The sequence below is a fragment of the Lissotriton helveticus genome, chromosome 4_1 (genome assembly GCF_964261635.1).
Source record: "Lissotriton helveticus chromosome 4_1, aLisHel1.1, whole genome shotgun sequence".
NCBI classification, from domain to species: Eukaryota; Metazoa; Chordata; class Amphibia; order Caudata; family Salamandridae; genus Lissotriton; species Lissotriton helveticus.
Window position 1 is genome coordinate 1,709,607,877 of NC_136063.1, and position 23,445 is coordinate 1,709,631,321.

Consider the following 23,445-nt stretch of genomic DNA (forward strand, 5'->3'; position numbering starts at 1 on the left):
GAAAAAGTCAATCGAATCCAGAAAGTGAGAAGGGCTCATGGGATCCGTCGGGGAGCCAGATTTCACTCTCTTGCAAAGTTGAATCAGCTCAGTAGCCGTAATGGCAGGGATTTGGGTAAGAGGGGTGCTGGTAGAGGCTGGTTTCTTGCGTTCCTCAGAATGAGGAGAATTCTGCAAAAAAGTTGCATGGATTTTTTGGACTTTCTCCACAAAGAATGTGGCCAACTGCTCGCATTGTTCGTTGGATGAGATTTTTGGAGAGGGTGACCTAGGGTTTTGTAGCTCTTTGACAAGTTTAAAGATCACTTTAGATGGGTTCGGGTTGGAACTGATTTTATCAGCATAAAAAGCTGCGCGGGTAGAGCTAATGGCTTTGTGATAGGTTTTGAGCTTGGATAAGTAGTTAGTTTTATCCTGGCCGTCAAAGTTTTTCCTCCATTGGCGCTCGGCTCTCTTACAGTCCTTACGCATGGTTTTAAGGGTTACATCATACCAGGGATTAGAGGGTGTGAGTCGTCCTTTAGTAAGTTTAGCTAGAATGAGAGTATCAAGCCCATCTGTGATCCAGGTAGTGAAAGAGGTATAGGTCGTGTCTATATCCTGATTGGCTTCACAGTGAAATCCTCCTAATGTTTCATGAAAAGTGGGGATGGAGAGTTTGTGCCAAGGTCTTTTTAAGCGACGGTTGGATTCAGAAGTATACTGTCGTCCTGGGGCTGGGACCGTTAGTTTGATGAGGTAGTGGTCCGTCCATCCCATCGGGATGGGGATCTCTGTGACAGCCTCTTGGATATTGGTGAATACCGGATCTAGGGTATGGCCGGCTATGTGGGTAGGAACGTGGATAAGGGAATTAAGCTGCAGAGCCGAAAGGTCTGTAAGGAGATTAGTATGTTTGAAATAAGATTTGCAAAGTGACTGAATAATTACAACTTTGCGAAAAGTATAACTTGTGGTGTGTGTCCTTTTTACGAAAATGTTTCCATGATTAACATTGTGAAATATATAAAGAACACTAAGTATAATTGAAACTGAGCAAAGAAATTGGTTTGAATCCGACAGAACCATCATTTGCACATAACGTATTACCCAGGTTCTGAGGGTCACTGGGTTACCCCATTATATTTAATGGAAGAATTGATGCAGCGCCTGTTTCGCCGCCGCTTCGATCCAGCGCAGCTGGATTTTACACACATCGCACCTACACACTAAGTTTCCATCACATCACCTCACAGTAAGTTGTCGCTTTCAGAATTCAACACATCATTTCTCCTAGCAGTAAGGAATCGAGGCAACACTTCACCTGTGTGCAGCAGAACTGACGTCTCCATTCCCCTGGGACTCAAGAATCAACACATCGCTGTGTTTTCTGACACTTCCTTCCTTTGTGGCTGTTTTACATTTTGAATTTTGATGCATCAAAGGTACTTTGTGCTAAAATCAACTCATACATAGAGTTCCGTGGAATGAATTGCTTAGACCTTTAAAAGGTGTTAACTTGAGTTTGTATATTGGTTTTCTGTTATTTTGGTCTTGTTTTGATTAGATAAAGTTTGGTTAATTTTCTAAACTGGTGTGGTGTCCATTTGTAGTGTGTTAACTGTGCTACTGTGTTTTTTTTGTACAAATGCTTTACACATTGCCTCTGAAAAAGCCTTACTTCTCGTGCCAAGCTACCAAGGGGGTGAGAAGGGGTTATCTTGGGTGTGTAACTCCCTTACCATGACTAGAAGGAAGGGTCCCTACTTTGACAGGGTGCATACCACGGCCAACTAGAGACCCTATTTCTAACAATCAGTATTTACAATGTGAAACAAAATCTATACCTTGAAAAGAACGATATTCAATATCCAAACCGTGTTAAAACTTATGTTTCCAACCGAGTCGGAAACATTTCCGACTGACCAATTCTGATGGAAAGGTAACCATTCAATTATTCTGTCTCAGTTCTCACCAGCATTCGAAACTCTTAGTCGGTCGGAGTCAATTTGTACAGCTCAATGGACAGCGTTTCCGACCGATCAATTATGATGTCGGATTCTGACAGCCTTTTCGACTCGGTCTGTCCGACATAAAAAAGCTGTTGAAAACTGATTTTGGGGGCCCCTAGCAGGACCTATACTAAATTGAATATTTCCATCATAGCCTATATATACTTTCCTTTAAACATTGTTTATATTCCTTTCGATTGCCATCAGAGTACAACAGTGACACATATGATTATCTCATTGTTCTTTTTATTTATCAAAAATATATATATTTCTCTTTTTTTTTAAAAGGTTTACTTCAAAAGCACATTATACATAAACATTTCATATTTTTTTTATCATGGTTATAAATCCATATTCATTAATGAGAATTTCGATCAAAGACACGTATTTTCCCCAAATGCATAGAGTAACATTACAATATGATTATTTTTAAGAACAAAAATACACAGTACCCTGGTTCAAATTACATCAATACACCCATCCTACAGTCATTCAACCACTTTCATACCAAACACAAACACACAATATCTGTACACAGTTGGGTAGGAATTGTGGTCAGGAAATTCCTGCCACAATAGGAGACTACAGTAAGCAATACAGGGTTTCACGCAAGGTTGACGCGCGTTTCGGTGGGATAAAGATGTCAAGACCACCTTCCTCAGGACCTATCCAGATATCTGCTCCAAACTTTCGAAGACCAGGGAATCTATAAATACAAAAAGAGCAATGTTGTATCTAAACAAAGAGACATAATTTCTTTCAAGAACTAACTACTTATACTATCTAAAAAATGGGGCATTGGACCCACCCTAAACCCAGCATGCTGTACCACAAGAGTGTATACCTTGAACATTTACTAATACTTCTAGAGACATGTAACCTCCTTGAATAGTGCCTATGAAATCCTCCTACAAAAAAACGAGCCATAGACCAGTGTAAGAAAATAGAAAAGTAGCTAGCACTCTCACTTCCCAAATACAGGACACCATAAAGTGTGCAAAAGCAATTAAGAAGTTTGGAAAAGACCATGGAAAAAAAGAGAGAGATAAATCCAAGAGAGAATAAGATAAACATGAATCCATGTTAAATTAGGACAACTGAACAGAAGCAGAGAAATCAGAGCTTCACTGTTATTAATTTGCTTCCACTTACGGGATTAATGATTTATATAGACATCCCATACATAAAAATGAAGGGAAATGTCTATCATAACCAGTCCTGGAGTCCAGCCGGATCACCAGTTCCGACTATCTCTGTCTGTCCTGTGTAAAAAACGTTCCATTAGCAAAGCTAATGTAAACACAATTCACACCAATAAATTCTGTTTGTTCAAAAGTATCCCGTTCTTACCCCTAATTTAGATTGTTATTGCATTTCATATTTCAGGAGTTCCACATGTAGGATTCATGTATCAGCATGTCAAATATTAGATGGAGGGAGAGCGTACTACTAATCTTTCTGCAGAGTAACAAAATAAGAGACCTTACCAATGGAATATAGACATGAGTGATCAAAGTTCTACAACCAGCTCTACAAAGGCAATCATGTACAATACTGACCTCAAAATGATAAATCGTATAATGCCTGTTGGTTATATTTCATCTTCATAGTTAAAAAGCCTCCACAGACCACGCTTATTTATTTTTTTTCAGTCCTGCGAAAAATCAAGAGAAGAATATATTTTAAACTGGAAAAATAGATAGAAATAAAAACCTAGTCGATACCACTACTGGCTCCACTGTCTCTACTATGAATTAACCTCTCTCTCAGTTAAAACTGAGGAATGTTTTGTCCAAATATAGACACATCGAGAATATAAAGCATGGAACCAAATCTACACAAAATGCCTACTGTAACCTGAAAGGAACCGATTAAACGATATCTCGTTATCTGGCGATGACTCCCACTCTTATGCGCCCAGTTGACACACTTATTGGTACTCCGACTCTATAGGGTCAACAAATTTCGACAGACAATTTGATTTATAATGCTCTTGCTCATAATCAAGCGGAGGACCCCATTAACTATACTGAACCGAATATAGAGAAATGCGTATTACGGGTCATTTGAGACTGCCGACCCGACAGAGTCTCTAACCTTCTTAACGTAATACCAGGGTCTTTCAAACTGCCGCTCATGTGACACTCCCAAAACAAGGGAGACCTATTTGGATGCTCCTTTTAAATAGTTCCAAAAGGCTGCAAACGCTTAACGCCACAACATCACATGGGGCAATGAACATATGCATAGAAAGAGGACTGTCATCTTCGCGTGATAGATGGACGCCATATTGGAATTCTCGGGGGAGAAATTATCGATTGAACCAACGATTCATCATGGTTCTAAAAGACAACAAATACTACGGTACCTATGAGATCAAATCTCCTGTATCAGCTAAGCTGAGATAATAAATCTGAAAGAATTAGACTGGAGATTCTGCTCACAAGGAACAGTGTTATAAAATACATGAGTAATGACCCACAAAGAGTCAAAACCAGATAACCATATGTTAATAGTTGACCATGGTATATTCTCAAGATAACCTATTTGATGCATATTGTTATTTTAATTTCAGTTCATATTTCAATAAACATGAAAGAAAGACTCCGACACTGAATTAGCTGGTTAAAAGGCTAAGCTAATCCAGACCTCCACTGTGAACATTGTCAAGACACAGTCAAATGGTATCTAACTAACCTATGTGATGCAGACAAGTATAGATATAAACAACACCACTAGCCTGTCCCACTACTAAAGAGAATAAAGGACTATTGTTCACAGAATAAACTGGTAGACCATTCTTGTTTGTAAAGGACCACAACTTGTCCTATTTTGTCTAAATTAACTGTGGGCAGACCAGGTATGGAATAGTACATTTATTAGGATTTAGTAACATACCAGGCTATATCATCGTTCAGACCTTTCCGGATACAATCTAAATGAAAAATCCAAAAGGTCTCACGTTTTCTTCGTGTAGTCTCGACTAGTTGGCCTATTTTGCTTTGAATTTTCTCAATTATACACCATTTCAATTCTGTTTCTAGGTGTTGTTTATCAATAAAATGTTGTACTAGGGGTGCAGTAACTTTTTTAGTCCTAATAGCGGACTTATGTTCTCTGAATCTCAGTCGAAATTCGCGACCCTTCTCCCCCACATAGACCAATCCACAAGGGAAGAACAGTATATAGATTATGTTACTACTCCTACAGTTTGTAAGATGTTTCAACTTTATATTCATGCTATTGTAATTGAATGAGTTAGTCACTAAGGCTGCCTCAAAGGCGCCCCTTCATCCAAAGGTCTCTGTTTGGGGGCCATGTGGGTACACCAGGGACCCAACTGTAGAACTATGAAAAGTGTGACAAGCACTATTGGGTGCCAGCCACAGGGTGCAAGGTTTTTCCGAAACCACCCCTTTTTTAACGGGAACCTGTGTTGTCAGTCGGAACACAGGCTCCCACTGAAGTCAATGGGACACTTTCTGAATGGTGGTCTGAAGCATCATAATCAGTCGGTCTTTCTGACAAGGAGTCGGTTGGAAAGCTTTCCGACCGACATCGTAATCAGGCCCTAAGTGTCTCAGAGACTACCAATGATACCCCATATAAAATCATGCAATCATCATGACAGAACAGACAAACTGTGTCCAGTGTGAATCAGATATGGGACCAATGAGGCCAAGGGAGAAAGAAACATAACCACTTGTGAACTTCTAGCTGAAAACATGCATGTGAAGAAAAGAAGAAACAATAGTTAACTATGAGACTCTATAACTGTATGAAAAACAAGTGCCCAAACCCAACAATGTGTAGTGCAAAAAAGAAAAATGGAAATACCTGAAGAGACAATTGACTGCACATGGCTTGACATACCAAAGGGCAGCATACGAGTAAATTTTAAAAAGTTGCCAAAGCGGAAAAGATTCAGTCCACCAAATCATTCTAGCAATTGAAAGAGTCTGAGCTAAAATGCCACCCCTGATAACCAGTGATAAAATTAAAGGAAAAATCGAGAAAAAAAGTGATGGATTACCTTATCGATGAGACTGCTGAGTATTGGAGGTGCGTTTTTGCCCTAAGTGATAATCAGGGGGCTTCCCTGGGGTGTGGGGGGAAGGTGGGGGGAAGGTGGGGGGACCACAGGTTGTTGGGAGCATTTGGGAGCAGAAAAATAAAAAATTTGTGTCCTCGATCTGCCGTTTACGATTGGTTTCAATTTGTGAATTTTTTGGGTCTTATTGGTTTCTAAAGTTAAATACAGACTGAATGAATGATTTGGATTATTGATTGGGAGGGAGTTTGGTATTATATAAATGGATAAGAATTTGGTGCATTTCATCTCATGGAATGTGAATGGAATGTGATCTAAGAGAAAATTGGCCCCTATTATGGAGTTCCTTAAGAAAGCTGAAGCAAATATAATCCTTTTACAGGAAACCCTTTTAGAAGAAAGCGAATGTTTAGCTGAGCTTGTAAAAAGGTGCTGGGTTCAGGATGTAGCTTGCTCCAGTCAAAGCGGTAGTATAAGAGGAGTAGCAATAATTATTAGGTCAAATAGTGGAATTAAATTGGAAAGCCATCTTTCCGATTCTTTGAGGTAGATGGATATTAGCCAATATTAAAATTCAGATTAGGGCATTAGCGTGTGTTAGCTACTATGGCCCAAATCAGGACAATCCAAACCTGTTAATTAAATTAGAGGCTGAACTTTTGTTAATCCATAGTCCTGTGATTATTGGAGGTGATTATAATTTAGTTCAAAGACCTGAGCTAGATAGAATGTCGAAAGTAAAATATATCACTCCTTTACACTCAATGGCTGAACTTACAACATTGATCCAAGAATTAAACTTGGTCGATGTTTGGAGAATTAAAATGAGGGATAAGTAGGGATATACTTTTTTTTGTAAAAAATATGGCCACCATTCCCGTATAGATTATTTTTTAATAGTTCAATGCTTGTTGGAGGAAGTAGAAAGGGTCAAACATCTCCCTGGTACTCTTTCCAATCATTACGCGGTATGCCTCTCTTTGAGATTTCAGGAAAAAAGGGGTATAATTAGATAGACTCTAGACCTGACAATCTTACTAGATGAGGAGGTCCAATTAAAGATCCGAGAAGAGGTCATGACTTTCTTTAAAGATAATAATGGGTTAGCAAAAAGCCAGGTTATTTGGGATGCGTTTAAGGCATTACTTGTGGCCTTGGGAACATCAATAGTGGCGTAGCTCTAAGCAACATGAGAATGACCTGTTGAAAAATATTTGAATTAAGGAGTTGGAATTGTCTCCTTAAAGTCTTTTAGTGAGGTCCCTAAGGAGTTGGAGAACCTTCAATTAGAATACCGGGGACTTTTGGATATGATCATAATAAATAGATGGAAGGTCTGTAAATTGCAAAAATTCTCATACGTTGAGAAAAGTGGCCGGCTCTTGGCTTGGAAAGCCGAAACTGATAACGTTTGTAATTATATAAATACCCTAAGAGAAAGTTCTACGGGCCAGATTTTAGATACAAGTAGAAAAATAGGGGCTGAAATCCGGGGATATGTGGCCAAATTATATAAAGAGGATACTACACCTGGGTTGGAAAAGATTAAAGATGTTTTGGGTAGAGTTGAGCTTCCTTCCCTGAATGAACATCAAAGAGTCTATCTTGCCTAGGGAATAATTGAAGAAGAGATTCGAGAACAGTTGAGAAGATTGTCAACAGGTAAGGCGGCCAGGCCAGATGGCCTTCCGATAGAAATGTGTCGATCATTTGAGTATAATCTAATATCAGTATTTAAAGAGTTGTTTGATAAGATTATAATAGAAGGGGAGGACCCTCCGAGGTCTTGGGCCAAGGCAACAATCGTCTCAATTTTAAAACCAAATAAGGATCCGCTGGCAGTAGAGTCCTACAGGCCTATATCCCCGTTGAACACCGATTATGAAGTGTTCACAGGGATATTGGCAACCAGAGTTGCTAAGATTATAAAGACTATAGTTCATGGAGACCAGAAGGGGTTTATCCCTGGAAGGCAGCTTAATGAACTCACCTTTACCATGTTGGGTAAAATAGATTTGTCCAAATCTTTTGATCTTCCAGTGACTATGGTGGCAGTAGATGCTGCTAAAACGTTCAACCAGTTTCACTGGTCCTAGCTTTGGGAAGCTCTACGAACATATGGCTTCCCTATAAATTTTATAAAAGCGTTACATTTGCTTTATAGTACACCTAAAGCCAGAGTTCTAGTTAATGGAGAATTAACTGATTGATTCAGTATCATGCGGGAACAAGGCAGCGATGCCCGTTGTCCCCCTTCTTGTTCAACATATATATTGAACTTTCGCAGTCTTATTTAGGCAAGACTTTCCATCTTTCCCTTCAGATATAAAAACCATGAGGTTAAAGTAGCTTTCTATGCGGATGACCTTATTCTTTACACTCAGAATCCTAAGAAGGCTATTCCTAAGTTGTGGGATAAAGCGGATTTATTTGGGAAGGTCTCTGGATATAGTATAAACAGAGATAAGACTGAGGTAATGGAGTGGAATCAACCCTTTCAGACCCCTGAAGTGAAATCTCAAATGCGATATCTCGGCATTATAATCACACAAAAGTTAAAAGATCTCCCCGGGGTCAATTGGAGAAAGATCAGCCAGGAGGTTGGAAGATTATTGATCAGATGGGCCAATCTTCCTCTTAATTTATACAGAAGGGTGAATCTGATCAAAAAGATTATACTCCCTAAGATTACTTTTCATTTTAATAATATATCCCTCCCATTTGATAAGAATGAGGTTGCAAAATTGCAGGGCAAAATAGGAAGTTTTGTTTGGGCATCTAAAGGCCCGCGTATATCTTGGAGGAGGCTGAGGAGAAGGTTAAAGAGTTGTGGTCTTGCCCTTCCGGACCTATGGAGCTATGCACATGTACTTCATTTTAAGAATTTCCGGATGTTATGAAATAAGCAGGATGATTCTGCATTAGGCATAATTCATGAAGCATTACTTAGTGATTTGGGGGACGGACAAGATCAGTTCCGTTTTAAGTTCGGACACCCGAAATTTTTTAAAAGAGTAAGGTTATAAATTCTCGCAGGGGCGTTAAAGAATTGGATATTTATACGGAAAAAATTGGGAACTACATATTTCTCAGATTATTCATTAATTTGGGGTTCCCCAGGCACTCCAGCATGTTTAGACAATCTACTTAGCCTACCATTGAAACAAGCAGGTAAGTCTTGATATTGTGTACCGGTGGTCAATTAAATAGATTCAAATACTGTCTGCTTGGTGGGCCCGGCAACAGTGGGAGGAACAGATGGATGATGCCTGGCTAATTCAAGCTATGAGAATTGGGAGTATTCAAAAGAGGTGGCTCTGTGGTACCGAACTTTGATTGAATCAGAAGATGATATGAGTCAGGATATCCCAAAACTCTGAGGCGATGTTGTAGATACTACTAATTTGAGAGATGTTTGGTTGAGTTTGTTTACATTGCTCTGTGAGACAGTTAAACTGGCTTACTTTGAGAAAACCCATCTTTTTACTCTTTATTGAGTTTATTGGTCTCCGGCGAAATTGACAAAATTCACAGGAACTCAGCATATGTGTTCAAGATGTCAGGATCCTTTAGCAAATGTTAGTCACATGTTTTTAACTTGCCCTGCAATTACAACATTTTGCATGTATGTATGTGAATGTTTGATGGATGTAACAGGAATCTGAATTGAAGCAAAGCCTGCACTTATATTTTTTGGATTGGGCCAGGATAGTATTCAAGAGTGATCTGTAAAGCTTGGAAATTGGCTGTCCCACCACTTTTCTCTGACTGTAAAAACAGCATTATACATATAAGTCAACAAGACATGGCATGTTATCTTAAAAACCGAGGAAATATATGGGCCATGTTGGTTGAGTGGTGCCAGAGGAACGGGGTCCAATGATTAAGCCAACAAATAGCTGTCGGTCCTGGTCCCCCTCTTTTGTATTCTTGTATGTCAAGTGTAAGAGGGGTTGGAATGGAAACAGCTAGTATTCTTGTCTGGAAAGACTCTATTCCCATTTCACTTTTGCAGGGGAAAGTGAGTATCGCCAACAGGTTAATTGGCAGGATGAGGACCAAAAAAATAAATAAATGAACTTAAAAAAAGGAGGTGCTGCCAGTACATTCATTGTGACTATATGAAGTTGATGCATGTTAAAAAGTCTAGATTATGTGCTAGTGATGCAAACGTAAGAAACATAAATGACAGAAGCACTCGAACACAGTCATGTAAAAGAAAGAGATGAACCTATGCAGTGCGATCAGCTGTAACGTAAAAAAGAAAGGATTCTGTTGAAACCCAGTAGAGTTACAACAGGTGACACACAACAAGACCATTATTGCGGCACATTTTGTAAAAAAAAGGATGTTGAATATAAAAAACATTAAATTACATCACCTGTGGAGAAACTAAACAGTAGTTCTGTGTAGCGTTTCATGAACAATTTGAAACAAATCATCAATCAAACACTGAAAAAAGGAAAATGAATTTCTAAACATTTATGGGCTTGAAGAATAGAAATGATGACATAGTTGAAAAGCATGATATACATTTTGATAACAGATTTGTTACAAATAGGTTGGTCACTTGTAGTAACACATCTAATGATTGTAACACATTAGCACAAGAAATATAACATGTCAGAGGTGTAACTCAACTATGATGTTTCCTAACATGTCATGATTAACAAACAGACATGATTGCTGAACCAAAGACTCAACGTGATTACAAACGTAGTCCTAAATAATGAAAGATGCAAAATGGGTGATATCATGGTGTGGTTGTAGAATGTTACGAGAATATTAGGGACAGTAAATTCTAAATGAACAGGCCACTTCCAACTTATCATTGAGACCATTAAACGAGAGACTGGTAAGGTGCTTGATCCAAAATGTTTCCCATTGGAAAAGCAGTCTCTGAATGTTAGTCTCTCGGTTATACTTGATGTGTTCTAGAACAGTGAACCAAAGTTGAGCTATGGTGTGGTTACAGTCCAACCAGTGGACTACAAGGCTTGTATTCCTGTTTTTGTTTCTGATCATGCTATGATTGGTGATTCAAAGTTTCACCTTCTATTCTGTCTTTTCAACATGTAGCAAGCCACAAGGACATTTATTTGCATATATCACATTTTGTAAATAACAGTCTGAAGTGTGCTGAAGTTAGATCAATTTGCCTGATTTTGGATGGGACACCGTGTAATCAACCATAACGTTACTGCAGTGACCTTTGGGTTTTTTAGTTACATACAATTTCTACATGAGCACTACCAGGACTCGGTCTGGAAATGCACATGCTTATTGTTTTTCCTTTTTAATCCTTATGCGTGTAATTGATGAACAGGTTGAGAAAGTGCACCGCAACCAATATTTAAAAAATATTGTTGCTGTCTACATTTGTATAGTGCACCATTGATTAACAATGTAATTTAAAGATGAAAAAGAACACATTACTGAGAACAAGGCTGGGACTACAGCCTATACTGCAAATAAGGCATCTGACATATATATTTCCTCATCAAGGAGGTCATAACCCTTAGCCCAGGTGTGGATAACCAACAACTTACCTTGAAAATCATATAAGGAAGGAAATAAACCAATACTTACATGCTACAACATTGATACGGTACCACAAGGTTAAATGCATACATCAAGGATTGATAATTTCCATCAAACAGTTGCTTTTCAAATTCAACAAATAATTTATGCCCAAATGGTATGCAATTCTCAAAAAGAGTTCACTCAATCTCATTCTTTTTATTATTGAGGAACGTTCACATATATTGAAAAACTTGGCTGAAGAAATACATGAAATTAAAAATGCATTGAAATTAAGATTGGGACCATACAATTGGTGAATTACCCAAGATCGAATTAAATCAAAATAGAGTTTATAATTCGCACAGATACTCCAATTGGTATCCCTACGCTGCAGGTATGTAGACCCCTGATCCAAAATCTATAACTGAGGGTACTCAAACTAAAAAGGCATCATTGAAAAAACAGGTTTTTAGATTACTTTAAAATTGCCCACATCCTCAACAGGTCTCAGACGTCGGGAGAGAGAATTCCAACTAGCAGCGGCTAGCCCAGAAATGGTGGACCCTCCTCAATTCTTCCTCCTTGTCTTAAGCACCATGGCCAGCAGTGTATCAGCTGAATGTAGGGTTCTGGAGGGCAAGTAATGAGAGAGTCGCTTAAATAAATATCTTGGACCTGTCCATAAAAAGCTCTGTAGGCAAGCACCAGTCCCTTTAACTTTACTCTCGCCAATGTAACTCCTTAAGATAGAACCTGAACGGAAGTGTTCCTCTGGATGTTAAGCAGGAGCCTAGCCACAACATTCTGTACTTACTGGGGTCTCTTAAGTAGGTACAACGGAAGGCCCAAATATGGTGCATAAGCATAGTCCAGCCAAGGTGTTATAGGGGCATGGACTACGATTTTCTGACAAGAGGCCAGAAGAAGGAACAGAAACTTCCTCAGGAATCGCAGGAGGCTGAAACAAGTCCCAACTGTCCTCTCCACTTGCACTTTGAAGGACAAATTATTATCAAACTCCAAGGATCTGTACTACCACAGTGTGGATCAGAGGAGATGGAGCAGAACTTGGCCACATCTCACCACCACACAAAGGCGGGGGAGATCTAACACAAGTGCCTCTGTCTTGCTTGTTTTACACTGTAGGTTTCCCTGGCACATCCACTGAAACACCGCTGACAGATATGTTTCGAATCTGCGTAGGGCACTACAGATGCTCCCATCACAAGTTAGAATAATCTGTGTTTTGTCAGCATAAGAGATGACCTGCACTCCAAAGGGTTCGTCCAGGCTTGCCAAAGGAGACATATAGATATTGAACAATGTTGGACTCATGGCAGAACCCTGGGGAACCCCAAACTCAATGGACTTAGAGCCACATGTAAAGAGTGGAATCCACATAGACTGGGATCTGTTAGATAGAAAAGAACGCAGCTAGGCCCATGCGGTCCCACCTATCCAGATGTCCCACAAACTGTGCATCAGGATAGAATGGGAAACCACATCAAATGCCACCAAAAGGTCTAAAAGCAGCAAAGCCACTATCTTCCTGTTGTCCACTGCCATTTTAATAGTATCTGAGCACTTGACCAGAGCAGTCAGTTCCGCAATAGGGCCAAAAGCCCGATTGGAAGGGATTCAGCAACTGGTTGCTGTCAAGATGGCTAGAAAGCTGGACGTTAATTAATTTCTCAAGAATCTTAGAAAAGGCCAATAGCAAGGAAATTGGCCTATAGTTGGCCAGGACAGATCTACCTACCGAAGGTTTTTTAAGCGGTGGAATCAACCTGGCATTCTTCCTGCAGCTGGGAACAATGGCCTGGTGCAATGAGTTAATTAACAGTACATTCAAAGTGGGATTTATAGCCTCTGTATTAGGTTCCAGCACTCGGGAAGGGCAAGGCTCATTAGGGGATCCGTACTTACTAGCTCTAAGAACTTGCACAAAATCCTCCAAGGAAATAGAGGAAAACTCTGTTAATGAGCATGAATAATGAGCCCTAACAGCGTCTGATTACCAGAGCAAACAACCTCACTGCTATTAATGGCAGTAGATGCACTTTGGCCAACTGACCCCTAAGAGTCAGTCTTGTTACTGGTGTCGGCAGCCTTTAAGGACCCAACAATGCCCGAATCTTCATCTAAATAAAATCTGATTGTTTAGGGCAACGTTTTGAAGATGCTTCCAGGGGGTGAGAAAGAGCAGAAGGGTTGATACACCTTTTTGTGATTTTAAAAGCCTCCTTAAGTTTATTATTAGATCTGCCAGTTTCATCAGCAAGATACTTTGCTTGGAATTTTTTTCTGCCTCGGTGATAGATGGATAGTTCCTTTTTATAGCACTCCTTATCCTTGGGTAAGTAATACTTGTGCCAAGCAAAGAAAAACTGGATTTGCATGCTAGAGAAATTCATGAGAGAAAATTGCTTAAGTTCAGGGGGGACATTCTTAATTATAAACTGGATGAGGCCTACACCTGGGCAGAGGGTTATGCTAAAAAATGAGTCTTTAGGAAACCAAATGTAATGTCATCAGAGGAGAGCACAGCCGCTGATGGTGACATAGCACCCACTCGCACACCAAAAAACACTGGATCACGGCCCATTCATAAGCAACCCATTCCTTCTATGGATCCAACTCAATCTAGGATTTCTTTTTTGTTGACCAGTCCAGCGGTGAACAAACTACCAGATTCTTCCAGTCATAGCACAACATGGTTAGTAAAACCCACAGAGGACAAAGAAAGAGAAAAAGAGAAGAAATGATAAATGCATTTAAGGAGCCAAATGAAGATTTAGTTATCAATATTTCTTCCATAGAGTTGAGTCCTGCCCAAAAGGCTGTACTTAATAAAGGGACTTCTTGTGTTCCTACATATCAGACCAATCTCCTGGAAAGTGAGCTATCACTATTCAAGTTCAAGCTCAAGCTTTGCTTGTGATACTTTTTGGACAATCTTCCACCAAGCAACAATGAACCAGAAGAAGTGGACTATCAAGAATTCAGACCCAGCATCATACTCATAGCCACAAAATCACAAAAGCCATTGGACACATTTGAAGCTTTAGTTAAGAATGATCTCCAACAGATGAATTTTCAGTCTACACGATTTAGGAACACAACATGCAAAGAACAAGGAATTCTATCAGCACTGTTATTTTGTATGTAAGGATACATTTTATTTACAAAAACTGGTACACCAATGGGCTTTTCTGGAGCCCGAAGGTATGTATTATAAATGGGGGTCTCTAGTTGGTAGAGGTAGGTACCTTTCTCCAAGTAGGGACCATTGCTTCTATTCAGGGTAAGGGGGAAACACACTCTAGATAACCCCGGTAGCTTGGCATGATCATACAGGCTTATCTGAAAGGCAATGTGTAAAGTATTTGTACTCAAACACACAGTAATATAGTGTTAACACCACAAATGGACACCTTACCAGTTTAGAAAAATAAAGTATCTTTATCTAAACCCAATAAGACCAAAATGACCAAAATCCAACGTACATGTAATAAGAATATACATTTCCAAAGGTTTCAACCAACTTGGTCCACAGAAGTCTATAGATGCGTGTTTCTACGCAAAGTACCTGTAGATGCATCAAAATTCACTAGGCCAAAGAGCCGCAGAGAAGGGAAGCGTCAAGAAATAGAGAGATGCGTCAGTTCCTGAGTCCTTGAGGAGGCGATGCGACAGTTCTGCTGCACGTAGAAGTGATGCATCAAAGTCAGACTGTAGGGGGAAGTGATGCGTTGACTCCAAGACAGTTCTGGTCTGCAGGTGATGTCTGGGGATACTTGCCGCATAAGTGTGATTCATGGAAATCCGGATGGTGATCGATGCAGCAGGAGCAATCATCACTGCGTCGGCTTCTTCAGCCGTGATCATATGATGCGTCAATTCTTGCAGCCGTGACAGCCACTGTGTCATCTCTGCAGCAACATGAAGGGCGATGAGTCAATTTTCTCAGTTCTTCAGGTTTCTTCCAGCTCCCAACAGCAGAAACAACCTCCAGAGGACCAGACCTGGAATAGACATGTCCTGGCAGGTCATAACTCTCAACTGTAGTGAACGAGTGAAGCACTCCTAATGTATCAACTTAATCAACGTTTCCTCAATTATTTTATTAGCGTGTCACAGTGGATGGCATGCTGTCTACACATGCCCTTGTCCTAATCCACCCTTTCAAGTCTGAGATGACCTGACCACTGTGCACTTTATCTTGGTGCTGCTGCACAAATATAACTGAGTTATTCAAATGTTTAACAATTAAATCCACATGAAAATTCAGTATTTTCTATTGTCAATATTAACAGTGATCTAGTCCAAAATCTTGTGAGGAAGATATCCACTGGTCAATTATGAAGGTGAAAACATGAAAAGAACAAAGAGGAGAAAAAGATTTTAAAAAGAATGAACAAAGGAACTTAACCCTAACCTCTCACCAATGAACTAGTTTATACTGAACCGTCACCCATACCGTTTCCACCTAACATCATCCCCATGTTGATCTTATACTCACTTGGCCACCTTATTCAAATTCTGTCTGATTTTGAAGGAGATATAGTGCATATTATAGAATTCCCTGCACAGAGAGTGTATATTTTGAGTCAAAGATTTCTGTATTGTATTATTTTAGATCTGAGCCCCGGAAGAAGGGCAAACGACTTGAAATCCATTGGGCACAGGAGGAATTATGAGAAATGTTGGACATATATATCACCTTAGGAGCTCGTAAACAAACCTCCCCAGTGCTGCGCTGTCCATTATCCAGTGCTGAACTGGACGTCCAGCGGTCGCACGCAGCACTGGGGAGGTAGTGCCCGTGACGACCGTTGGCCGACGGCAGCACCTAAAGGGATATGGTTTTGTGATCTTGAAATAATTATAAGAATGTATTGGGATTAAAGAAATATATAAATGATGTAACTTGTGGATATACTTGAAATAAGAAAGTACTGAATTTTAATGTGGATTTAATTGTTAAACATTTGAAAAAATCAGTGCAGCAGCACCAAGATAAAGTGCTTAGTGGTCAGGTCATAACTCTCACCATCAGAGTTCAGGGGAGCTGGGTGAATTCTTTGTGTACCTGAGACTTTAGAACTGGAGGCAAGCACACACAGGTCCTTGAAGATTATTCTTAAAGCAGGTTCACAGCAAACTTCCAGTCTTTGTCCTTTCTTTGGCAGAAACAGCAACTGCAGGCCAACCCCACACAGCACACAGCAAATGGGCAGTATGCCTCCTCATAGATCTTCAGCTCTTCTCCTTGGCAAAGGTTCCTCTTGAGTCCTGAAAGGATCGAAGGTTTTGTGGTTTAATGTCTACACTTATACCCTATTTTGTCTTGGTTCTCATTATGCAAAGGTCTCTGAGTCCATTCCAAACCAGTTCTGTCCTCAATGGTGTAGTATGAGCATAGGGGGCGGAAACAGCATTGTTCAAGGGAGACAAGCCCTATTCAGGTGCAAGGAAAACTCCTCCCACTACTCTAAATGCAGCCAAGCCAAATTCAGCTCAGCTCTGAGTCATCCAGGAAGGGCCAGGCACACCACAAGCACCACCCAATGTGGCTGTCTACAGTGAATGCACATGCCCAGCCCCTGCCCCGTGACACCACAACTAGACAGTCAATCTACAGACGGGCAGTGGCACATAGAATAGTTAAACAAGAAAATGCCTACTTTCTAAAAGTGGCATTTCAAACACAGTTTAAAAAACACCTTTACTAAAGGATGTGAGACTAATTTCTGAGTTCAGAGAACCTAAACTTTATTTCTCTATCTTGTCCCAATGGGAAGTTATACTTGTAAGATGTTACAAAGTGTCTCCCATTCTATCCAATTGGGCACGTAGCCTTTCACGCACACTGCACCCTACCCATGGGGTAACTTTAGGCCTAAAATAGTTGTGCCTTACATGTAAAATAAGGGAAGTTTAGGGCCTGGCAGGTGCACTTTCGACATGGCAGTGTAAAACTGCTTGCAGACACCGCAGTGGCAGGTCTGAGATACCTTTTCAGGGCTATTCATGTGGGTGGAATAATCAATGCTGCAGGCCCACTCATTGCACTTTACGATGGACTTACCAGTAAATCAAAAATACCAATCAGGGAGAAGCAATTGTAATAACAATTTACACAGGGAACACTTGCACTTTGACACTGATCAGCAGTGGCAAGTGCCCAAAGCATCTAAGCGAGCAAAAATAAAATCCCGCAAAGTCAGGGGAAACCATGCCAAGCCTAGCAGTATGTCAATATCTTCATGGCCACATTTGAGGATCAATTCATCTTCCCCTCTAAGGATTGGCAGGAAAACCTAGTAACCAACTTGAGCTACATTTACATCATATAGATTTGACCAAGAATATGTTTAGAACAACATATACACACATTGAATAGCCACAATCAGAGATACAGTTCACACATAATATCAGCAATATCAGTATCACATATCTAGATGTTCATCTTGAATTATCTCATGCTGGTCTAACCACCAAAGTTTTCAGAAAAAGAACAGAAAAGCACAACACTCTTCACTTCATCAGATTTCACCCTCCATCACTAAAATATCATTTACCTCTGTCACAATGTTTACCCATTAAAAGAATTACTTTAGACCAAGAAGTGAGTAACCAGACACTGTTGGCATATAAGTCCCAATTTAAGCAATGAGGTTGCCCTATCCAGGTACTTAGCACAGCACTGCGAGTATATGCCATGGACCGTTCCTCATTGCTACAACACTCTTTAACTGAAAAACCCTCACAAGAGGACTTTGTATACAAATTTTCCACAAAATTCTGTGAAATCAAATGCAGTATTTGCAAACGTTGGGATCTACTCAGACTGAACCAGACTTCAGAGGAATTTTCTGTAACAAATAATTTTTCGCAAATTTTCACACAAGAAATTTGAGAAAAATACCATCTTCCACTTAGCACTCACTCAGTGAACCAGTAAGGCATGCAAAAGTGTTACAATTACATTCACTGCCAAAAGTTATCATTGGCAACACGATGTTCAAGCAACTTGATTAAAGTTTGGCATGCTTAAAACTGTAATTTAAAAAATGTGATATATGCAATTAAAGTTCCTTGTGGCTTGGATGTCAGCAGGATTGAGAGGAAGGTGATGGTTCAAATCACCAAATATAATAGCATGATCAGAAACAAAACGAGGAATTCAAGCCTTGTAGTCTACTGGTTGGACCATAACCACAACATAGCCCAACTTCAGTTCATCATTCTGGAACACATCAAGATTAACCTGTAGACTAACAATCAGAGAGTCCTTTCCCAATGGAAAACATTTTGGTTCAAGTACCTTGACAGTCTCCTGCCTAATAGCCTCAATGATAAATTGGAAATGGCCCGTTTCCCTGTAGCCTTTTTTGTCACTAATGTTCCTGTAACATTGTACAACTACACCATGATGTCACCCAATGTGCATCTTTCACTGTTTAGGACTACGTTTGTATACTCATTGAGTCTTGGCTCAGTAACTATGTCTGTTTGTTGTTCATGACAAGTTCGGAAACATCATGATTGAGTCAAACCTTCAACGTGTTACATTTATGTTACCATTTATTTCTCTTACTAATGTTTCACAATCATTGGATGTGTTACTGCAAGTGACCAACTTATTTGTGACAAATCTGTTATCAAATTGTATATCATGCTGTTCAGCTAGTTCATAATTGCGATTGTTCAGGCCCAGGCATGTATAGAGATTAATTTTCCATTTTGCACTTTTTGATTGATGATTTGTATCCAATTGTTCATGACATGCTAAAGAACTACTGTTTAGTTCTTATCAGTTGCTGCAATTTAATTTAATTTGTATTCAACATCTTTTTAACAAAATGTTCTGTAATAATGTCTTTTTTTGTGTCACTCATTGTAACCCTACTGGGTTTCATCAGATCATGTATTGACCTTGTTAACCTTAAGAGACCTATCATCGTGCTGGGCTTTAGGATCATTGGTTTTACCATTGTGTTTTTATGTTATATGTGACTGCCCTGCATAAGTAAACTGTTGTGAAAATTCACCCTTTTTCTTTTACATGACTAGCAGCACCTCGTACACTTGGAAGTTTCATCACTTTTTCTTTTAGATTTTTTCTTAGATTTTCTCATTGATTATCAGGGGTGGCTTTTTAACCCAGACTCTTTCAATTGCTAGAATGATTTGGTGGACTGAATGTTTTCTCCTTTGATAAAGTTATAAAATTGACTTGCATCCTGCCCTTTGGCACATCAAGCCATGTCCAGGCAAACATCCCTTCAGGTATTTCATTTTTTCATGTTTGCACCACAAGGTGTTGAGTTTGGGCAGCTGTTTTTCATTCTGTTATAGACGCTCATAGTTAATTATTGTTTCTTAAGGACCATCTTCGGTTGTATTTCAACAAAGTGATTTACTGCGCTGGAATGGCTCAAAATACTTTCATATGAGTACACGTGGACCACAAGTACATTCAACAGACTTAATTCACGATATGTTGCATATTGGGTATTGTAGTCTTGTGGTTATTCTTTTCTTCACATGCATGTTTTCAGCTAGTAGTTTATGAGTAGTTTCATTCATTTCTTGCTTGGCCTAATTGTTCCCATATCTGATTGACAATAGACTCAGTTTGTCTGGTCTGTCAGGATGATTAAAGGTTGTTGGGGGGGCGTAGCCAAGGAAACATGGCGGCAGACTGACGCCTGTCGTGGGATCTCCCGGTGCAGCGCGAGGCATTGAACAAAGTTAGCCGTGTTCTCAGGAAGAATCAACACGTGTGCAATGTAATACAACTTTGGCAGTGTGTGAGCCCTGATGTCTGGAACCCACCACGACGCAAGGAGGATACTGCGGTTGGAAGGTATTCATACCTCCCACTTTGGGCGGCACGCATTTTCATGTCAGTCCCCGCGATGGACACCTAGCAGAAGGGTTGTGGCGGTTATGAAGAGGTCCCGAGGAAATCGCTAATTGTGGGACTATTGTTATCTCCTTGGTTTACTCCAGCGCTGTGCCTGTCCTGTTTCCCTGTTCCCCCGAGTGTTTTTCCCCTCGGCATCACCCGACCAGAAATGCACCACACAGCGGCATTCTGGTCTGTGAAGTTTGTTACTAGAGAACTGCACAGGTGAGCCGCATGACCTTCCGGGGGCGGAGCGAGGTGTTATTTATTGAGACAGGACTGCATTCGCCGCAAGGGCAGAGGAAGCACGTTTGAGAGAGGCGCTGAAGAAGGCAGGACATGCCGAAATGCATTCGCCCAACAAGATCCCTCAATAAAGCATTTTCTTGAACTCCTCTTCGGGTCACTGCTCTTTCATTGGGGAGGAGATACTTTTGATATATATATATATTCACTGAAAAAACCATAGGTTATAGACCATATATAGTTAGGAATTAGCATTTACAAAACCTTGAAAATTCACTGAAAAAACCATAGGTTATAGACCATATATAGTTAGGAATTAGCATTTAGAAAACCTTATTTTACTCACACAAAACCATTGAAATTCCATATATAGTTAGTTGCACTAACTATATATCGCGCACCCGCAATCCACTGATGATGATGTCACATATTACATCATTCATGACATGGTCAGTGACATCACTGATGACATCACTGATGACATCTCAAATGACATCACTGATGACATCATCTAGTGTCTGTGTGTTTTTGTAAAGTTTAAATACGTTTTACATATTGAAGAATGACTGGATGTATGAAAGACTGAGTGTGTGTATGGCTGGCTGGGAGGTGTGTGACTCTGTGTATATCAATGTGTACTTGTATCAGTGATTGTATAAGAGAGTAAGTATGTGTTAGTAGATGTGTGAAAAGTATGGTGTTCTGTGTTTAACTATAGATGAGGAAATCGAAGTGTGATTGATTCTTCACAGGACTGACTAGGTGTATGAGTGCATATGATAGTGTTCTAATAATAAGTGACTGTATGTATGAGTAATTTTATGGGTGAATGAATGAATGTGTGTGTAGACGTACGAATCAGTGAGTGCGTATGTAGTAACTGGTATTGGTGTGTCATGATGTCATCAGTGATGTCATTTGAGATGTCATCAGTGATGTCATTTCAGATGTCATTAGTGATGTCATCAGTGATGTCACTGAAGTATGGTGTTCTGTGTTTAACTGTATAGATGAAGAAATGGAAGTGTGATTGATTCTTTACAGGACTGACTTGGTGTGTGAGTAACTCCATGGATGAGTGGCAGTGTGTGACTGTCTGCATAGGTGTATGAGTGCATATGATAGTGTTGTAATAATAAGTGACTGTATGTATGAGTGATTGTATGGGTGAATGAGTGAATGTGTGTGTAGACGTAGGAATCAGTGAGTGCGTATGTAGTAACTGGTATTGGTGTGTCATGATGTCATCAGTGATGTCATCAGTGATGTCACTGACCATGTCATGAATGATGTAATATGTGACATCATCAGCAGTGGATTGCGGGTGCGCGATATATAGTTAGTGCAACTAACTATATATGGAATTTCAATGGTTTTGTGTGAGTAAAATAAGGTTTTCTAAATGCTAATTCCTAACTATATATGGTCTATAACCTATGGTTTTTTCAGTGAATTTTCAAGGTTTTGTAAATGCTAATTCCTAACTATATATGGTCTATAACCTATGGTTTTTTCAGTGAATTTCATTGGTTTTTTAACAGCTAATATCTGTAGCTGTAAAATGTATTCTTCTTTAAATCCAAAAATATATTTTATATGATTATTAATAACTTTTTTTTGTTAATATTTTTTTTTCTTCGTTCCCGCTTCGCGAATCGGGAAGCTTCCCGTTAGCTGACCTTGATGCCGCGAAATAGACCGCGAGCCGGTAAACGTTTCTTTACCGCAACTGCCGCGTTAGAAAACAACATCGTGACGCCTCCTGTCCGCATGACGTTTCGCGTTGTCGCGTGATACGTCATATGACGTGCTACGTTAGCGAACTGGTACGCTTACCGAGTCGCAAAGCACAGGTTTCTGGAAGCAAACCGGGAGGCCCTGCAAAGCGCGTAATGTAAACACAGCAGGTCATGTGACTTGGTAATAACACTTTTCATTGGTTCATTTCACTTTTGGTTTCCTAATGATGTAAGACTAGGTCATATAATCTAAAATGAACACTTTTCATTGGTTGAGAACTATTGTTTTTCCCAAATGATGAAAATCCCTCCTTCTTTCCTCACTCTGACTTTCATCATTGTGAGAGAAAGACCCTTTGTTACCAGTGAGCAATGGCTTCTTTAGTAGCTTCAGCTGGTGCTTCCCCACCACCTCCACCACATCCAAGGAAGAGTGGACCACCTGCTAAAGTTATAATTCAGCAAGAAGAGGAAGAAGAGGAACAGGACGACCTAGATAATCTCCCTATTATGGCCAGAAGATCTGTTGTACCGGAAGTAACGGGACCAGAGGGCAGGGAGATGGTGCCAAATATACAAACGAGATTTCGTGAAGTAAAACAAGTCTGCGTACATTGCAGTGGATTCATTTGCTACGGAGAAAGTAGCATCACTCTGATCAACAGAGCTATTGACAATCATGCTCATGTTTGTCCGAAACGCCCCAAACAATAAATTCTTTTTTTTTTGTTTTGTTGCTCCTGTTGAGCCCTTTACAATGAATCGTTTTCGTTGCCCCCTCCGAAAAAAAAACAAAAAAAATATAAAACTGTTCAGAAAAATTCAAAAAAAGTAAAAAAATGTTCAGAAAAATAATAAAAAAAATATAAAACAACAAAAACAATTTAAAAAAAAGTTCTTTTCAGAACTACCTCCCCGTTATTAAAAAATTGGTACAATATTTGGAACTGTGCCAACCTCTATTTCTCTTAGTTCGCT